Raw genomic sequence first — 15,212 nt, 5'->3', positions numbered from 1 at the left:
TTTCTGTGTTTTTACAGTGCCTAATACAGTGGGGTCCTGGTCCAGGACTGGTGCTCCTAGACACTACTGCAATACTACTACTAATTAATAGGGGCTGACTTGTAATTCCAATCCATCTCTCCCCTGCTGGCATCCTCTCCCTCCCTCCCTGGCAGAATGGCTCCCATAGGAACATGTTTCCATTGGCTGAGCTCCCTGCAGTTACTGAGCAGTAGCCGCTCAGGAGATCCAAAGGCAGTCACTCCAGTTTTAGGTTGCGTTAACTCTCAGATGGATCTCCATGTGTAAATGCTGAGGCTGGGGAAGAGATGGTGCCACCACAGTGAGTCTGGTCCCCTGCCCAGTCTCCTCTCAGACCTGCAACCAGAACTTCTACACAGAGCCCCAGCAGAGGGGGATCAGCAGGGTGCTAGAGGAGGGGAGTACAGTGCGATGGAGGTGGTGTTTCTGTGCAGGTGGGGGATCCCCCCATGGAGGGGATGTTCTGGCCCTTTGCTCTGTCACTGTAAATAATGTACGTTATTAGCAAAACATTCAATTTTCAACTTGGCAATATGCCTTTAAAAACCTCCAAAGTTTGGGCAGGCAAAAGGGAGCAAAAAATGTCAGCCATACGGTGACAGCTGTGTTTTGGGCAGATGCATAAGATTTGATTAGAGAGTGATTGAATTCCTAGGGTTCTATACAAACGAGATTGCTTTCCTGGAGAGCAGCACCCCTGGCATTTCATTCCGTGATTAAAATAGAGCTTTCTGCTGCTGTTACTGAACCAGCTGCAGATAGCTAGGTTTGTATATGGCAGCCATCACCATGGTATCTGAGTACCTCCCACAGAGACATGAAGGTATACATCCCTATCTTCCCATGGAAGTTATTAGCCTTTCCTCTTGTTTTCACAGCAATACTGTTTTTGCTCAGACAGGGAGTAAGAGGCAATCTGCCAAGCAGATGATAAAACCCTACAGTTTGTCCAAAGGATTCCCAAGCACTTTGCATCTATTGTTCCCACAGGTCCTTCAAGGGGATGAAGTCAGCACCTGTTGATTGCTGCTCCATGGCGTACTTTGCTGAAACGCTGAGGTTCAGGCTTTATGGTGTGAGAGGGAGTGGGATGATCCTTCATTTTTTGCCCACACATATGTTGAGACTGAGACAGAGCCAATTCCTTCTTGATTGTCATTCGGGGAGGAAGCTTCATGCAAAGGTTCAAACCTACAGTTTAAAAATAATGAACAAGAAAAGAAAATAGCTGCAGTGAAGGCACCCTGGCAAGCACTTAAAGAAAAAGGAGCAATAAGTAAACAAGGCAGACTCAGAGTAGCTGGTTTTCACACCATTTCACAAAATCTTGCCATGAAATATCTCGTGCCTGGTTTGAGCCATTACAGTCCAAGTACATAAATAGCTGATGTGAGAAATGCCACTGTTCCAGGCTCAGAAATGTTTTACTGTGATAACTGGTAGAAGATGACAGAACAAGGAGTAATGGTCTCAAGTTGCAGAGGGGGAGGTTTAGGTTGGATATTAGGAAAAACTTTTTCACTAGTAGGGTGGTGAAGAACTGGAACTGGGTTGGTTAGGAGGGAATCTCCTCCCTCCTCCTTTTTTTTTTTTTTCCAGGCTTGACAAAGCCCTGGCTGGAATGATTTAGTTGGGTTTGGTCCTGCTTTGAGCAGGGGGTTGGACTAGATGACCTCCTGAGGTCCCTTCCAACCCTGAGATTCTATGATTCTATGAACTGGGACCTTCAAGCACAGAGAATGGGAAAGATGTGCATATTACAAAAAGCCTTTCCGTTACCCACCGTAACAAGTAACAGAGCCAGGAACTAGCAGCCTAGGGGCTTCAGGAAGAGGCTGAAAACTTTCCCCTTTAGATCATTTGCTCAGAGATGACCCAGCTCAGTGGTGACCTGTCATTACTATTGGATGACAGCTTGTTATGTGGAATGAGTGGGTAGTTCTCAGTCCTGATGCCTACTGTTCAAGTATCAGAATGCTTTTGTTCCCATCATAATTGGCGGTGACAGTAGCGGTCAAGGATAATAGTAACCTGGCTGAAAAGGCATGGAAGCTGAACTCCTATCTCATCCCTAGTTGTGATTGCTCAAGAATAAGGATGAGGCCATATGGAGGAAGTCTGCATTGCTATTGTCTGTGTTCTGTGAGTGAATAGAGGACTTCAGGGCCTGATTTCCAGAGGTGTTCAACGTTCACAGCTCCCATTGATTGCAAATGGAGTTGTGGATGCTCAGTGCCTTCTGAAAATTAAGACCCAAATTCAGTTTTAAACAAAGGCAAAGCTGAATTCTGCAAGGCCTTTATAAAGCAGCTCACCAGCTCAAATCACGCAGAGGGAGCTCCAGTGCAAGCTACTTAACCAACCAGGAAGCCCATCCATCATCTTCACTCTGACATCTTTGGGCTGGATGCTGATCTCAGTGATGCTTCAGTAATTCTACTGACATTGTCAGAGTCACTCTATCTTTACATCAGTGTCACCAAGACCACAATCTGGCCCTGGGTCTTTATTTTAGTTTAGCACCTCTGCTTCTCCTGAATGGTGAGGTCATAAATTTCTGGTCATTCCTCCTGGGGCAAGGAACATAACCAGATCTCTGGGCCTTTGAGATGACTCATGTTACTAAGAAGAGCGAGGTGTCGGCTGATCAGAAAGATCCCTTGGGAAGCATTTACCATTGTCAGCTCTTGAAAGATGATCAGCTGCTAGATTAATCTCCCATAACATATCACATAGGCCAAAGTGAGTTGGCTAAATCTGTGGGCTTAAGAATTTGCAAAGTTCCCATTTTGGCTTAGATATAGAGAAGAATGAAGAAGCTGAGGCTGCAGGTAGAGGATTTTTATTGTGTACGCACTGAATGGAGCAGCTACCCAGCTTTGCCTGCCAAGTATTCAGTTGCTGAGATTTTACTGCCATTAGAAAGGGTCGTCACCTCCCAAACTGGTCTAACATTCCCTGTCTCACTTATGAGACATTTATGTTTAAAATGCTGCAGCTGAGCCACTGTAGCGCTTCAGTGAAGATGCTACTACACCAATGGGAGAGCTTCTCCCATCAGTGTAGTTAATCCATCTCAACGAGACATGGTAGCTATGTCGGTGGGAAAAGCTCTCCCGTCAACATAGTGCCATCTACACAGGGGGTTAGGTTGGTATAACTACATTGCTCAGGGGGTTTTCATACCCTTGAGCTACATAGTTATACTGATGTAAGTTTATAGTGTAGATGTGGCCTCAATTAATCCCATTACTGGTGGTTTGAGAGAGGCACAGAGTACATAGACAACAGATATGAGAAGAGGATGGCTGGGAGGCCAGAATTTGAATGCCAGGCATGACTGCTGTGTGTGAGTCTCACTTTGTTCAGCAATTACCCCGGCTGTTCAACAGGAAGCAGCACTGATGGGAGTCCCACTAGAGGAAAAGGCCCCTTAATGTGGAGTGTTCAAGGAGATGAGACTAAGAACAAAGGTACAATTTAGATAGATCTTACAGTCTAGCCCAATGCTGAACCTTAGACTCCAGATTTCATATCCTATTCCAAAATGGCTGTTTCCACCCAAAAATTGGGCTTCATCTATGGGAAGTAAATGGCAGAATGTGACCAAGACAGTTGCTTAGCGTGGGGGAGGCCTTAGATCAGAGAAGGAACAAAAATAGGAAAGAAATATAATAGAGATGTGACAGTAATAGCACCTTAGAATACTGGAGTTTTCCAGTCAGCCATCCATGTTAATGCTTTCTCTATATCTACCTGATATTTGCACTTAAATTCCTTCCCTGAAGAGATGATGATCTCATAGCACTTTATAAATTCATAGATTCCAAGACCAGAATGGAACCACTGTGATCAACTAGTCTGACCTCTATGACATAGGCCATAGAATTTCCCTGAAATAATTCCTAGAGCATAGCTTTTTGAAAAACATCCAGTTTTGATTTTAAAACTGTCAGTGATGGAGACTCCACCACAACCCTTGGTGAGGTGTTCCAATGGTTAATTATTGTCACTGTGAAAAAATTTACAATTTATTTCCAATCTGAATTTGTCAAACTTCAATACCTAGCCATTGGATCGTGTTATAGCTTTGTCTGCTAGACTGAGCCTTGACCAAGCCTCTCTCTGTGAGGTAGGTAAGGAATATTCAAAGATAACTTCATCCACCACCAAAGGGCATCCAACCTCTAGAGTGGAACGCAGCAGCTTTTCAACAGCACACAGCAACACCACACAATAACCTAGCAGAGACTCTGAAAAAAATGCTTCTGTAATTGCAATTGAAGAAAGAATACTGAGTAGATGGAATGTAATTCTCCAGTTGGAATGTAACCAGCACACTAAGGGTAACAATCCTATCTTCATGGAGTTAATTTGCAATGTCTGTCAATTATGATGCTATGGGGAAATGTTACAAAATGCAGTGTGCTCTCAGCTCCTCAAACAATGGGTGATCAGCCTGTCTTAGTATGGGGTTCATATTAGGGGAGATTCTTCTATCAAGGAAAACCTGCTACATCTTCCCTGATAGATATCTCCTATTTATGACTTTCCCATAGGGAGAGGAAGGCTGGTCCAGTGGTTAGATACTAGCCTGGCACTCTGGTGATCAAGGTTCAATTCCTAAATCTACCACATACTTCCTGTATGATCCTGAGCAAATCACTTATCTCCTTGTGCATCGATTCTCCATTTGTACCTTATCTTACAGGGATGTTGTGAGGCTAACCACATTAAAGGTTGTGATGTGCCCAGATGCTATGGTGATGTGGGCCATATAAGTGCCATAGATAGATAAGTTCTTATTTAGCCAACATATCCTCCCACAAAGGAAAGGCATTCCCTTGAAGGGAGGATGTTGTAATTTTATGACTCCTGAAATCAACTGACAGACCAGCTTACTTACCCTACATATAAATATTGATAATACAAAAAACATCTTGAATTTGTCACTGACTCTGATGCAAGGGAGAAGATTACCACAGAACCACCTGGTACTGCAGGAAAGGTCCATCACTGCTTTGAGCAATCACTGAACTGAGCTGTTAGCCCTTGATCAGACTGTCACAATCAGTGAGGTGTGTGTCTGTGTGATCTGCCTTATTACAGGCGGCAGGCCTGCCTTCTGCTCTGTACAAGAGAGTGGAAAGGAAAGAGACTATTTATATAAAGTTAATTAACTGTTCCTGATGAGCAAGGCAGAAACAGCCAGCAGAAGCAGCACTTCTTATCTATTTCTTCCTGGACACAGCACCTGGTTTATAGAGGAGATACTGTCAAAAGAGTATGTTCCTGCTTCTTTAGGACCGAGGTTCTCAAACTGGGGGGTGTGCCGGCTTGTGGGTGTGTGGAATGTATTCTGGGAGGGGGATAAGAAGCTTTAGGAGAGTAGCGGCTGCTGGCTGGGTACCCTGCTCAGAAGGCAGTGCCACCGCCAGCAGCAGCACAGAAATGAGGGTGTTGGTATATGTACTTGTGTGGTGGTAGCAGGGAGAGGGTCATGTAAATGACTACTGACACAGAACGGGGTGTGTGATCAAATAAGTTTGAGAACCACTGGTATAGGAGAGTAAAGCATGCAATGCTAACACATAGTGTGGGTAGGGAATGTGTAGGTAGGAAAAATACTTCTCAAGCTTGGTTTGTTATTGCTAGGGTGACCAGGTGTCCTGTTTTTAAAGGGACAGCCCCATATTTAAGTCCTCCTGGGGAGTCCCTACTTTTTCTTAAAAATGGGCAAATTGTCCCGTACTTCCTATCTCCCCCGGACTGGCAGGTCCAGCTGCTAGCTGGATCCCTGCTCGCCACCTGCCTGTCCACCAGTGGTGAAGGGGGAGGGTCCAGTGGTTGGTGTGTGTGTGTGTGTGTGTGTGTGTGCGCGCAAGGCTGGTGGCAGGGCGAAGATGCAGTGTGCAGGCCGGCCACTCCCCCTGCTGGTCTACCAGTGCAGCCCCCACTGCGTGCCAGCTTTCGGCCAGCAAAGCCCTGCCCCTCCCGCCCCATCCCATTTTCGGCCAGCACTGGCTGTGTGCTGCGAGCTTCGGACTGGTGTGTGTGGGTAGGCGGCAGCCAGTTATGTGCTGCCTCTGCTGCCCACCCATCAGCCCTTTATGTGCTCCCCCTCTCACTGTCCTCTCCTTGCTTTGCCCCTTCCCCCCTTCCCAGTGCCACTGCTCTTCCGTATCCCACCCAGCGGGGCGCATCCCGCTCCCAGCGCTGTGTGGAGAACCAGCCCCTGGTTGGAAAGCTCAGCTCACCAACAGCCTGGCTGGCTGGCGCCTTCCTTCCCTGACTGCTCAGGCTGGGGCAGCAACCCGGGAAAGCCCAAGACCCTCTGGCCAGGAGGAGCCAAGCCCTGCATGTGCCAAAGCGCCACACAGAGCTGGCACGGGATGCCTCTCCACCCCTCAGCTAAGCTCCGGAATGGTGGTGGAGGAATGTGATTTCCAGCCTGTTCACACCCTGAACTTGCAGGCTCCACAGCAGCCCCCAGGGCAGGTGCTTAGTACCCACTTCACTGCCACACACACACCCTGCCACCCTGGGCCCCGCTCCAGGGAGCACAGGGCTTCTCCGTCTCCTAGGCTCCCTCCTCTGCTGAGCCACCTCTCTGGCTAGGGTTTGCTGAAGCCTCTGGAGTCAGGTTCCCTGGGCTCTGGTGCACAATGCATCCTTAGGGCTTAACCCCTTCCTGCACATGCTGTAGCCGGAGGCAGCTGGGTTATGTCAGTTGCCAGCAGCAGCCTGGAGGTGTTAGCTGCCTTTCGACACTGTGCGGGCAGGAAGGGACGAGCTGCTTCCAGCCACACGGGGAGGAGGGGAGAAGAGATGAGCTCTGCAAAGGCACTGGCAAGTCATCCCTTCCCCCTGCCCCATCCTCCTCCCCTGTGGCTGAAAGCAGCTCCAGTCCCTTCCTTCCCACACAGTGAAGGCTGCTGCTTGTCACATTCTGGTGTGAAGCCTGGCAGAAATCTGGAGGGGCATGTGACCCTGCGAGCCCTCCCCCTCACCTGTTGCCTCGGGAAGACATGGCTTATTACACAGACCTGTTGCCTCGGGAAGACATGGTACCAGGAGAGTGGGTCCATCCCAGGGACCCAGCCAGGCATGGAAGGCAGAGAGTGCAGGGCAGGAAGGGGAGGGTCAGTCAATCAACCTCCTGTGTGAGAGAGGTGTATGGGAATGTGTGTGTGTCACCCCTCCCCATGTGAACCGAACTGTAAAGCCTTATAGATAAGAAGGTAAATAAAAAGAATCCAACTACTCAGTATTTCTTTTAACAGGGGCTCAGTCAACTTGATTTGTTAGTCTCTAAAGTGCCACAAGTACTCCTCATTCTTTCAGCTCCTGAAGAGGCTTTGATGTTTTGCTTTTAGTAGGCCCTCAACACAGTAAGTGCAGGGCCTGCTTCCTCCAGGCCTTGATTTTTCTCAGAAACATGAAATGGAATTTCACTTACAAACATCTGAACCAAACAGATGTACCAGAGAAAATCTACATGAGGGGCAAGTATAGGCAGGGTTCTCAGACTGGCAGCTTGGAGGATGTCCTGATCTATTTGGAAAGTAGTTCAATATGCCTCCACTTTTTGCAGGATGAGTGGAGGGACTCGCATGTCATGACTGAAGCACGTGTGATGTGGGGGAGGAGAGGTTTGCAACATTTCAGTCCTCACGTTCCTGATGCAGTTAAAGTTGGATACATTTTTTCCTTATTTGCTTCTCTAAGCTACTGCAATAATATTGGTGCACAGTTAAACAGCTGCCACTTCCCACCCCCAAGGTGACTGCATTTCAGTGGAGGGTGAAGTGATTACTCTATAGATAAAGGGCAAAGGCTCCATTCAGCTCCCCACAATGGATCTCAGGCCTGATATTTTGCTCTCCTTAAATGCACGGTATTCTGCACACATAGGTTGAATGTTGCAGGGTAATGTGGGCCTTTAAAGATGTTCCAATGCATACCCCACTGGTTTCTGGTTCTCTTATTAGACCATGGGACTTATAGTTCAGGGATCATTTGACTATGTGCCAGGAGCAAGGCTTGCTGGGAAGGGAAACACAGGATAAAGGGAAGTCCTGTTCCTTAGTGGAGAGAGAGCAAGAGAATGCTAGGGAGGACAGTAGCTGGCTGAGGCCTGGAGAAGACCTGGGGAAAAACAGTAGTTTCTTGGCAGCTCTGTCCCTGGGCCAGCCAGTTGGGGCTGAGAGCAGGGGGATTTCCTGCAGAGAGGGAGCTGGGAATGGAACCTGTGTGGGTGTGGCTGAGAGAGGCAGCTGTAGGAGGTGGCCCTAGGAATGATGATGCAGGGCAGTTTGTAGTGGAGGAAAGACAGCTTTTCCATAGTATACAGTCCCAGGTTAAAGACTGTAGGAGGAGGATCCAGACTTCCTACAGTGCCACCTAGAAGCAGTGGGAAAGTCCTGTGACTGAGAGGAAGGACTTAGAGGGAAGCTGAAGGCCAAGGATGGATTGACCCCAATATAATGGGTGAATGAGCTCCCTGAAAGCAAGAAGGAAGGACTTGCCAGTTCCACAGGCCCTAGGCAGAGGGCTTGGCCCACAGGGGTTGCAAGGGCTCGTTTTGATTTATGTTTGGACTTTCCTTACCCTGGAAAGGGAGGACGTCCAGTGTGGCCAGAGGGCCAAATCACCAAACTACCAAAGAGCAGCCAGGAAACTGAGGTGCCTGATGGTGGAGAGGCAAGTTGTATCCTCTCAGTGGAATTCTCCTGTGTGCAGAGAGTGAGCACAGAGCCTATGCACCCTCACTTAGGCCCTAACTGAGCTCTCTATATGGAAGATGCATGGAAATGCAGAGCAGTGCTGTTACATTTTAAACAATATACAGCTCAAAATTCAGTCTCTCCAAAAATCTGCATTTTTGGAGAAATCTGACTCTCTCCAAAATACCTTGGAAGAAAACCCATTTCATGCTCAAACACTTTGGGGCCAACCTTCTGCCAGCCCATTATGGAATTCCTTGTCTCTGCTCACAGCCACAGGTTACTTCCTGTTGGGAGATGGCTCAACAAGAAGAGGAATTTATCCTGTTTCTGAATTCACAGCAGAAGTTGTTCCTTCCACTCAGTGCTCAACTCCCCAACACAGGAGTCCTGTACTTGGGCTGTGGAGGAAGAGCCATTACTTTTCTCCCGGCCTGAATTATGGTTTCTAGGAGCTTGCATATCGCTGAAGGGCAGCATGCACCTGGTTGCACAGTCTCTGTATAGGCCTATTTGCTCACATTGTTTAAATGAGAAGATTCAAACAGCGTCAGTTTGGAATCTGTTGCTCAAAGGAAATAAGAACATCAACGTGTCATGCCTCACTCCCACTTCTGCATCCTGTGTCGGGAAGTTGCAACACATGAGACTCTGGAATTCGTGCCTACAAAAAAGCAACAATGAGTGAGTGAAAATCAGCCCTGTGGAGAAGGCTTGTTGCATCACCTAAGTTAGTGATGCCCAACCTTATTTCACAGGAGTGCCACGTTGGCTCAACCTTATGTGAGCAAAACAGATTCTACATATTTTAATAAGATTTTAAGTCACCTGTATTGATTTATATTTTAAGTTCAGCTTGTTTTGTATGTATTTAGATTGTTTCTACGTACAGTATTGTCTATTTACACATCTGTGTAAACTAAAATGATGTAAAATGACGACAAAATGCTAATGAATTGGCCGTTAGCATGTTGGGTTGAAGCAGGCTGCAGGCCTTATGAAATGCTCTGGTGGGTCCTGTATGGCCTGCGGGCCATAGGTTGGGCACCATCCTCAAAATAGGGTTCAGGTGGAACTTGGATGTTGCGTGGGCTTGTACTGGTGCTCTGGACAGGAGTGAATTTTGTCCCAGGAAGATAACACACATCATCTGACTTCAAAGGAGCCCTTGTCAAGGTTTTTAACACTCTCAGTCTTGAACTTGTCCTTGTTCTCAATTCCGGAGGGGTTAATTAGGGTTTGTACCCTTCCCACAAGTGCTTTCTTCTGAACGGCACCTACATATTGTTGGTTATTACAGAGATGCTCGTGAGTGGTGGGTTGCATATATTGATTTGTTGTTGTTTGACACTTTAGCCATATAGGTTGATTCATAGATAGCAGAGATGGAACAGACGTATCCAATCATCCAGTCCATCTCCCTGCAGATGCAAGATTGTTTCATACAGGACACTACCGAATGTGTCGCCCAGTCTAGTTTTAACCCATCCCAAGCAATAGGAGATTTCACAAATTCCCTAGGAAGACAAATGTGTAGCCTAATATTTCTCATTGGCTTGTTTTGACAGGGTTGCTCTTGAGTGCTGGAATTGGCTGGAAATCTTCAAATTTTCAGGGATCTGTTTGTTTGAGGGGGGAATCTTTTTAGCTCAGCTTGAATGAATACTCAGCTGCGTACGCACACAGGTCTGTCTGTTGCAGGGATGCTGAGCTTTGGACTGGCAATGTTGGTTTGTTATTTCAGGATTACTAGTGACCCTCTGCGTTATGCCCTCCGGTGTGTTATAATTTGAACATGCCAATTAGAGCCACAGAGGCAAATAATAAAATAACATTATTTTGCAACCTAAATAAATGCCAGGCTATAATCTAACCCCTCCCCCCGCAAAGTCTTATGTAAAAAGTCATGTGCATTTTTATGTCATTTTTTTAAAAAAGAGAAAAAAGGGGGTGGGTCAAGGAGGAGAAACAGACCTTTTCCAAAAAGAAACTCCTTGTTGAGCCGTTCCAGTGGATAGCTGTTCTTTGTTTTGGCACCAGTGATAGACATAAAGTGCTCTCTGAGGTAGCAGGCTAGGTGATGGTGTGTCCCAAATCAACCTGGCAGACTCTCTTATTTCTCTGGATGTGTTTATTAAGTGGCTGCGGTGCTGTTGAGAGGCGCCAGATGGTCTTTGGAGACTGCACACAATGGGTACAACACAGCCAATGGCAACAGCAAGGCTCACACCGACTGGCAGTGCCCTTATGGGCCTGATCCAAAGCCCACCAAACAGGAGAGGAGGAGTTGTTTTTTTAACTGACTGCGATAGGTTTTTGATCAGGCCTGCGGGGGAAGGCGTGCACTGTTTCTCTCTGAATCTGTTCTAGTGACCAACACAAGATTTCAGTCTCCAGGACTGTCAAGCTGGCAACATCCAGCAGCATAGGTGCTTCTTTTGGAAGGGGGTGCTTACTTTAGTAGTGGTATTTTGTGATTTGATACCTGACCTACTAGGAACCATTAACTAATTTCCCATGGGAGACCACTTAACATCAGATGGGTAACCATGTACCAGGAACTCATGCAAAACGTAGGATGGATTCAAATCTGGCAGACCTTTCTAATGACCTCTTGGGCTCTTGAAACTGTATTTGCCATGGGAATCCTCCTTGGTGGCCTTGCTTTCTTATTTCTGCAGCCATGGTTCTCTGTTCCAGGAACACCCATGAAGTTGCTGATTCTCTGAAAACAGCAGCAGAGGGTCAGTGTCAGTTGGTGCAAGTCCATACTGCAATCTTGGAAGGGGTGGTTGGGAAAAACACTTTACTGCAAGAATTTCTGCAGCTCCATATTTATCCAACCAGTAAAGACCAAATCCTACTCCCGTTCTCTGGCTCAATGAGCAAAGTGAAAGATAAGAAGGGTATTTTTTTTATCTCTGCTGAAAAGATTAATGTCAAAGTGGGAGGATTAGTTCTCTGCAGCGCAGGAGATTAAGTTTGGATTTTGCAAACTTTCCCATTATCAGTTTCCCCCACCACCCCCCAGACAATCCTCACGGGGCTTTACAACCCCTCTCTGCCAACACTGGAGTTCAATGAATGTGTCTCTTATTCAACCATTTTTTTCCTCCTTTCACAACCTCTGCATTAAAACAATCTTCACATAGCAGGGCTGTGCTTCATTCTGGGATTTTGTTAGCTTTTGCCAGGCATCCAATTCTCTCTCATACACACTGCCCTCCTGCCTCGCCACACACCTAAACCAAAGCTTTTCTCAATATTTAGAAGGGGAAATGTACAAGGTTTTGTCTTTCTTCTCAATCAAAAAGAACAGGCTTACCTCCCAATAAAACATACCCTCTGTCCAGATAAAAGAGAGCTGCAAATTATACAGTCTCTTTAAAACAGTAGTTCTGCTAGCCTTCTGGCTCATGCATCAACAGAATTGTTAATGTCGTTCCAAATGCAGGATGAGTTTGTCCTTAATTACACTTCTGCATGGTACTCTTTGCTAACCCACTCACTAGTTACAGTTGCTCAGACTAGCATAAGAATGGCCATACTAGGTCAGACCAATGGTTCATCTAGCGCAGGGGTGGGCAAACTATGGCCCGCGAGCCGGATCTGGCCTCTCAGGGCTTTGGATCCGGCCTGCAGGATTGCCCCCCGTGGCGCCAGGGGCCTCGCACCGCTCTGCAGAAGCAGCCAGCACCACTTCCCTGTGGTCTCCGGGCGGGGGGGCAGAGGGCTCCATACATTGCCTATGCCTCCAGGCACCGCCCCCCGCAGCTTCCATTGGCTGGGAACGGGGAACCGCGGCCAATGGGAGCTTCTGGGAAGGTACCTTGAGGTGCGGCAAGGGCAGCAGGCGCAGAGCCTTCCCCCCCACCTCCTCCAGGGGCCGCAGCACTTCCTGGAGCGGCATGGGACCATGGGCAGCGAGTTATATACCCACGTGGTGCCTGGGCACCAGCAATATTCAGAGCCCTGGGGCCCAGCTCCACCAATGTTTGGGGCTGGGTCTCCCCCTGGCCCCACCTGCCACCCCCCCCCCATGCCTCCTCCGAGTGTCCCCCGGCCCTCCCTTGCTGGCCCCATGCATGTCCCTGGGCCCCGGAGGGAGCAGAGCGTCCCTGCCTCTTCCATACAGCTCCATGCTGCCTCCCTGCAGCAACTGCTGCCGCAGGGTCCTAGTGCCCCCCATATCGACTGCCAGGGCAGACTGACTCTTAGCCTGCCCTTCCACTTCAGACCCTTCTCTTTTCTGGCGGGACCCTCCACCAGCACAGCCCCCGCCACCCTCAGTCACCACTCCTGCCCCATGCTGGGCAAGGAGGCAGCCCCATCCCCCACCCCCAGTGAGGCTACAGTCAGGGGCAGCACCCCACGGCACCCACCATGGGGGAGGCGAGGGAGATTCCTGGACCTGAGAAGGGCCCTAGGAGCACATGCAGTGACAGTGGTGGGGGTGAGTGTGCTGCTGGGGGGGCAGGAAAGAGGGGCTCCTTCCCCAGAGCTTGCTGCTGCCGGCAGGGAAAGGGCTGGAGGGAGTCCTCCTCTCTGGCCCTTGTCCCGAAGCAGCCTGCCTACACCCCAAACTCATCCCCAGCCCTGCCCCACCCCAGAGCCCACACCCTCAGTCAGATCTTTCACCCCCTCACTGCACCCTGAACCCTCTACCCTAGCCCTGAACCCCTCCAGCACCCCAAACACCTCATCCCCAGTCCTAGCCATAGCCATCATCCCCCTGCACCCCAACCCTCTGCCTTAGCCCTGAGGCCCTCCAGCACCCCGAACCCCACATCTCCAGCCCCAGCCAGAGCCCTCATCCCCCCACACCCCAACCCTCTTCCCCCCCAACACCACAAACCCCTCATCTCCAGCCCCAGACAGAGCCCTCACGCACCCCTGCACCCCAACCCTCTGCTCTAGCCCTGAGCCCCTCCTACACCCCAAACACCTTATCCCCATCCCAGACAGAGCCCTCATTCCGCCGCACCCTAACCCTCTGCCCCAGCCGAGCCACTCCAACACCCCAAACCCCTCAGCCCCTGCCAGAGCCCTCACCCCCTACACCCCTATCCTCACCCTGAGCCCCTCCCACACCCTAAACCCATCAGCTCCAGCCAGACAGGGCTGGTGCAAGGATGTTTCGCACCCTAGGCAAAACTTCCACCTTGCGCCCCGCCCCGCCCTGAGGCGCCCCTGCGGCAGCTCCCCCCCTCCACTCTGAGGCACACCCCCCCGTGGCAGCTTCTCCCCTCCGCCCTCCACCCTGAGGCACCCCCCAGCCCCAGTTCACCCCTGCTCCACGCACGAGCACGAGCACCCCAAGCATGCTGTCGCTGCTTCACTTCTCCCGCCTCCCAGGCTTGCGGCTCCTAAGCTGATTGGCACCACAAGCCTGGGAGGCAGGAGAAGTGAAGCAGCCACAGCGTGCTCGGGGAGGAGGTGGGACAGGGGTGAGCTGGGGCGGGGAGTTCCCCTGCGTGCCCCCCCCCTTACTTGCTGCAGGTGGCCCTCCCCGTGCTCCCCTGCTCCAGCTCCCTCTGCCTAAATGCCGGCAGCAACCAGGGCAGCCGAAGATCCTGCCGCTGCAGTCGCTGCTGAAGAAAATGGCGCCCCCCAAATCCCAGTGCCCTAGGCGACCGCCTAGGTCGCCTAAATTGTTGCACCGGTCCTGCAGCCAGAGCCCTCATCCTCCTGCGCCTAACCGTCTGCCCCAACCCTGAGCCCCCTCCTGCATCATGAAGCCCTCAGCCCCAGACCCACCCCACCCGTCTGCCATAGCCCTGAGCCCCCTCCCACACCCCAAACCTTTCATCCCCAGCCCCACCCCTGCACCCCCTCCCTCCCCCAAACTCCCTCCCAGAGCCTGCACCCCTTCCTCCACACCCCTCCATCCCTAAACTCCCTCCTAGCACCTGCACCCTGCACCCCTCCTGCACCCCAGACTTCCTCCCCCACCCAAACTCCCTCCCAGATCCTTGGGCAGATGTGGGGGTGGAGTTTTTTGGGGGGCAGAGTTTGGGCAGGTTCTGGGCACCGCCAAAATTTCTACAAACCTGCCGCCTATGCGTGGGGCCAGGGACAGGGCAGGAAGGCAGGGAGCCTGCCCTGGCCCCGGTGTGCGCCACTGCCACCCCGGAGCCACTTTAGGTAAGCAGCACCGGGCTGGCGCCCAAACCCCTCCTGCACCCCTCCTGCACCCAACTCCCTGCCTTGAGCCCTCTCGTGCACCCCACACCCCTCCAGCACCCCAACCCCCTGCCCTGAGCCCCCTGCTGCACCCTGCACCCCTCCTGCACCCAACCTTCTGCTCTGAGCACCCTCCCGCTGTCTACACCCCTCCTGTACCCCTGTTCTGAGCCCCCTCCTGCACCCCAATCCCATTCCCTGCGCCCCCTCAAACATCCCGCACCCCTCCTCTGCCCCAATCCTTTGCCCTGAGTGCCTTCCTGTACACCGAACCCCCTCTCA

At 50.4% G+C, this 15,212-nt stretch overlaps 1 protein-coding gene and 1 long non-coding RNA gene across 11 annotated transcripts in view; one reads left to right on the top strand and one right to left on the bottom strand.

Annotated features, from left to right (window-relative positions):
- Positions 1–533: 533 nt before the first annotated feature.
- On the bottom strand, positions 534–3,841 carry LOC120404598. Its single transcript, XR_005598052.1, has 2 exons — positions 3,720–3,841; positions 534–1,212 (listed from the first exon to the last, which is right to left on the bottom strand). It is a non-coding gene; the product is annotated as an uncharacterized LOC120404598 (long non-coding RNA).
- A 111-nt stretch (positions 3,842–3,952) lies between these two features.
- Positions 3,953–15,212, top strand: part of LDLRAD3 (low density lipoprotein receptor class A domain containing 3) — a 209,960-nt gene continuing 198,700 nt past the window's right edge. For 6 of the 10 annotated variants that reach the window (XM_039537429.1, XM_039537428.1, XM_039537427.1 and 3 more), the window contains exon 1: positions 4,052–4,367. The gene's annotated coding sequence lies outside the window, so the exon portion shown is untranslated. Of the gene's footprint in view, positions 4,004–4,051; positions 4,368–9,398; positions 9,432–15,212 lie in introns of those variants that run through there. The other 4 variants (XM_039537426.1, XM_039537430.1, XM_039537432.1 and 1 more) reach the window with 4 other exon arrangements.

Source organism: Mauremys reevesii, linkage group 4 (assembly GCF_016161935.1).
Source record: "Mauremys reevesii isolate NIE-2019 linkage group 4, ASM1616193v1, whole genome shotgun sequence".
NCBI classification, from domain to species: Eukaryota; Metazoa; Chordata; order Testudines; family Geoemydidae; genus Mauremys; species Mauremys reevesii.
This window is presented reverse-complemented; position numbering and strand designations above follow the sequence as displayed.